The sequence below is a fragment of the Aplidium turbinatum genome, chromosome 1 (genome assembly GCF_918807975.1).
Source record: "Aplidium turbinatum chromosome 1, kaAplTurb1.1, whole genome shotgun sequence".
NCBI classification, from domain to species: domain Eukaryota; kingdom Metazoa; phylum Chordata; class Ascidiacea; order Aplousobranchia; family Polyclinidae; genus Aplidium; species Aplidium turbinatum.
In genome coordinates, this window is record NC_137472.1 from 26,186,081 (window position 1) to 26,190,817 (window position 4,737).

Below are 4,737 nucleotides of genomic sequence, written 5' to 3' on the forward strand. Positions count from 1 at the left end.
TTCAGCTTCTGCTTCGTACTGCCATTGAGCACGTTTTTCTTCAGCTTCTCGTTGTGCTTGTTTTTCTTCAGCTTCGCGCTGCGCCCGCTTCTCCTCTGCTTCAGCTTCAAATTGTGCTCGCTTTTCCTCAGCTTCAAGTTCTGCTTTCCTTATTTCACGAGCAGCTCTTCTATCTTCTCTTTCGTCAGCTTCTCGCTGAGCTTTTTGGTCCATTATCTTGTGATACTCTTCTATCACAAACTGAGACTTCTCATTACCAGTCAGCCCCATTCGTTCAGCCATGCTCCCTAAGTCTTCAATCATCTCATGTTTGACAGTATCCGCCATCTTGACATTAATTTATTATTCTTTCAATAAATCTTTCGGTATTCTTCGGTATTTTCTTTTTCGGTTGTTCCCGGACGAGCCCCCAGAATGTCACGATTTCTTTCTATCTCTTACCAGGAAAAAGACTTGGAAAGGTTCAATGACGTAGTTTAATGGGTCAAACCGAAAAGCAGTCAATTAAATGTCGAATAATTCTACTAGTGAAATGATAATCTGACTTCTTGAAGAACTTTAACGAACGGCTTCTCAAATAACTCTAATTTCTGCATCAACTACCAATCCACAACTCATAGCACAACTCTCATAACCAACTCATAATAATCATCATAATTCTCAGAATAAACATTACACAAACTACACCACTATTTATAGTTGGCTGTTCAGTCCAGTAACTTCGAGAAGGTTACATCATAAAGAACCATCGTTCGGTCACGTAGCATTTAAATGTAAACAACAGACCCGCACAACAACGTGTCGTTGGTCCAACGTTAGACCATCGGAAACGTCCCGTGGGCCCTCCGTTGGTTTCCGACGTTGGCGCGTAACAAATTTGGCCAGCGGGCCACCTTGGGCGAATCGTCAGTCACAAAAATCGGTTGGTTAAACGTCGATCCCTCGGTGGCACACTGTTGGCCAACCCTTTCCCGACCATTTGCCACCTGCGACCAACCTGCGACCAAACGCTTTCGTTGGTTCGACGTGGAATCCACGACGCAATTTACAACTGTCCTCACTGTGGCGAAAAAAGGCTTGGCTAATCGTAGACCCAACGTTGATGCACTGTTGGCCAACCCTTTCCCGACCATTTGCCACCTACGATCAAACGCTTTCGTCGGTTCGACGTGGAATCCATGACGCAATTTACAACTGTCCTCACTGTGGCAAAAAAAATGCTTGGCTAATCGTAGACCCAACTTTGGTGCACTGTTGGCCAACCTGACGACCAAACGCTTTCGTTGGTTCGACGTGGGATCCACGACGCAATTTAGCCTACAACTATCCTCACTGTGGAAAAAAAGAGTTGTTTAATCGTAGAACCAAAGTTAGTGCACTGTTGGCCAACCTACGACCAAACGCTTTCGTTGGGTCGACGTGGAAGACGCAATTTACTATCATCCCCTCTGGCGAAAACGATTTGGTTACTCGTGGGCCTAGCGTTGGCCATCATTTGCTAATCTACGACCAAACGCTCACGTTTTGCTCTGACAAGGGTTAGACATTACGACCTCACCAAACCGAAAACGTTTCTTAACTTTGACCACATGGTGGCGTGTTGTTAACTCACTTTTTTCGAGTTAATCTGTGCTGAAAATGATGACCACGAAGACGTGGGATCGAGGCCTCAATTCGCAGTAAACCTTATCACTTACCATACTAGCATTCCACTCGGTACAACATTGCTAGAAAAGGCACTCATACAAGCAAAGAGTAGGACAGATGGCAGTTAAGTTTGTTTTTATTTCTAACCATCACAGCAAAAACAAAGAACATGCTAAATATAACAGCGGTCTAGAAAAGGGCATGAGGCAAATTAAATCAAATTTCCTGTCTTCCTCTTCTCAAACTTCTCAGTCCTCATCTCTTGCGTATTTCAGCCAGTCTGAAATAGCGGCATGGATATTTGAATTTGTTGCTGTGGACAAGTTATGGGTTCTTCGTACTCCATCTAAAAATAATAATGTCCAGGGTGGCAACTGACTAGTTGACCGTATGGTCGTTTCGTTGTCTCCCTATCAATAACAAAACCTAAACATTGTATGTATTATTGTTTTATGTCACTTTTGTGTTTTGTTTTTTGATAAATAAACGATTGATTGATTGATTGATTGAATGTCATTGGGATTAATTGCCAATAGCTGGTCCAAACCAATATGTCTAGTGGAAAAGGTTGGTTGCTGAAGCCACGTAACTAACTCTAACAAGCAACTTTTTCCCATAAAGCAATGAACTAGTCACACTGAAAAAGTTCTGAAAGTATCTCCCATGGATAAACTCAGAATTACATTGATTACAACAGTCTGGAAAAGAAAATGAGAATTATCCTGCTACAAATAAACTTTGAAATCATTTCTTCAAAGATTTTGCGAATTACTTCTATTACAAATACAAAATTATGATTTTTCGTCACTGTAATAAACACCTTTTTCATGCAACCTTGCATTAAATTAACTACAGAAGCTTTGTCTGTAGTTATTATTCATTAATAACTGAGAGTTTGTTGAAAAAGAAACATAAGGTAAAGGGGTAAATGCTTAAGCTGACCATGCTTGTGCTTGTAGTGAAAAAGGATTATCGAAATCTGATGTAGCCTCATCATCATCCGTCATCACCATCATCATCAGCCTATTCCTCACAAATAGAGCAAGTTTTCATCGACCTGAATATTCAAAACAATTTACTTTAAAATGTGAAAATGACCTTAATGACCTAACAAAAACTTGACCCAATAATTTAGTGTTTTTTTAGATTTTATGTTAAAATTAATTGCTTTTAATCAATTAGACCGTACCAAAATTGCGATACAAGACAGTAGTCTGAGCCACAAAACTGGCGACATAAAAATAAACAAATTATTGAGGGTGAGCTTTTTTTATCAATGTAGGAGGAAACATTTTGCTTACCAGTGTCCATTTAAACAAACTGACTTAAAATAAGTAATGGTATTGAATTGACTTTTCATTGATCTATTAAACAAGCATCTGGAACCTTTTCGTTACTTTCAGAATCCTTACAAAAAACGCACCGCGCAAGCTTGCTACAAAAAGTTGACTTCATCGAAAAAACAGGAGATAAGCTATTTAGGATTATCGAAACTAACACAAAAATCAATGCACTGCACAATACACACCCAGGTGTGTCCTAAAATCTAAATTAATGAATAATTATGTATCGGTATTGCATTATAATTAATTATAGTAGGCTACTACATTGAACTAATTGAACCATCTCATGCTTTATCAAAAATGCTAACAACAATAAAAACAGCGATATGCAGTACCTAGTATACACTCACCAATGCTTTTCCAGGCGACTAATGATAGTATTCGAGGCTGGAGCTTGTAGGCTTAAAATCTTTCGCAATTTCATTGGTTGGACCTTGCTGACATACCAAAGCACCGCAATATTATCTTTGTAATTCGTACAAGCCCTCAAGCCGTTACAACTCACTGTGAATAAATTTGAAAGCAGGGCAGCATGGGGAAAAAAATGAAAAAAGAAGAGGATGACCTAATTAACACCAATGCATGACCTAATTAACAAAGAGCTGTTTATTGCCAGCCAACAAAGCATGCTTTTGTATCAACATCTGTGAACGTTGAATCAATGAAAATCAATTTCTGCTCTGTTGTCCGGGTGAATCTAGTAGTTAAACTTAATTCAATTCAATCAAACTTTGGATTTAATTAAACCACAATTCTATTTGGGTTAAATCACTGGCGAACAAAATCAGGCATTTTACATTGATTCAACATCTTCAAACATTGGATGAATGTGAAAAAATTGGACTTTGCTTTTCAATAGAAACTTTTAGGTCGAAACGAAATACTTCGAAAATTCGAAGCAAACGAGATGAGAACAACAAGTTTTGTGGCTAAAGGAAGTAATTTGTATTGAACACTCGAAAGTCTGAATGGTTGAGAAATAGTTTTGCCCACCACAAACATTCATATGATCATTTGTAGGCTACTTTATGGAGGATATTTGCGGTTACTGTAAAAACATGATGAAATCATTTTTTTGATCCAAATTAAATTATTTTATTTTGATGTAGTTAATTCTAGTCAAACGTTAAATACGGCAGATGTAGGCTAACGAAAATCCTTATCCTCAAACAAGACAAAATTTTTGCATTTTGAGTTTTCTTGGTTGTATTTTCAACAAAATATTATTTTTATATGAATTTTTGACGACGGCTTATATTTCATTTTCAAAAATTTCCGATATCCAACCGATTTACTGACTTATAAACTATTGAAAAGCTGTAAAAACGTTTATCAAAAGATGAATTTCTTTAATCAAATTTATGCAGCATTTGGTCATGCAACATTTTAATATAGGCTATTTGTATGAGTGATTGTAACACTTTGTTTCGTGAGACTTGTGTTTTCTCTAATTGAAAACTATTTGATTCAATTGCGTAGGCTAAGCATTTTGAATTCCATGGACTTTGAGTCTGATTGCAAATAAATAAATAAAATAAAATTAAGATTTTTTGGCAAAAGGTTTGCTCACAACCGAATGCCCACGGCGACGAACGCGCCGTGGGGCCACCATTGGCTCAACGCCGCGTCAACAAACTATTTTTATATAGCGTTTTTGTTAGAATAAACCTTTGTTCACTTTAATTTCGTCAAATTGTAACATATACTGGCCAATGCTTCGAATTATTTTGTTGTGAATACGAAAAAT

The 4,737-nt window shown here is 37.6% G+C and overlaps 1 long non-coding RNA gene across 1 annotated transcript; it reads right to left on the bottom strand.

The window, feature by feature from the left end:
- Positions 1–1,771: 1,771 nt before the first annotated feature.
- Positions 1,772–3,467, bottom strand: LOC145768520 (uncharacterized). The gene is made up of 3 exons (XR_014288950.1): positions 3,341–3,467; positions 2,590–2,704; positions 1,772–1,993 (listed from the first exon to the last, which is right to left on the bottom strand). It is a non-coding gene; the product is annotated as an uncharacterized LOC145768520 (long non-coding RNA).
- Positions 3,468–4,737: the final 1,270 nt, after the last annotated feature.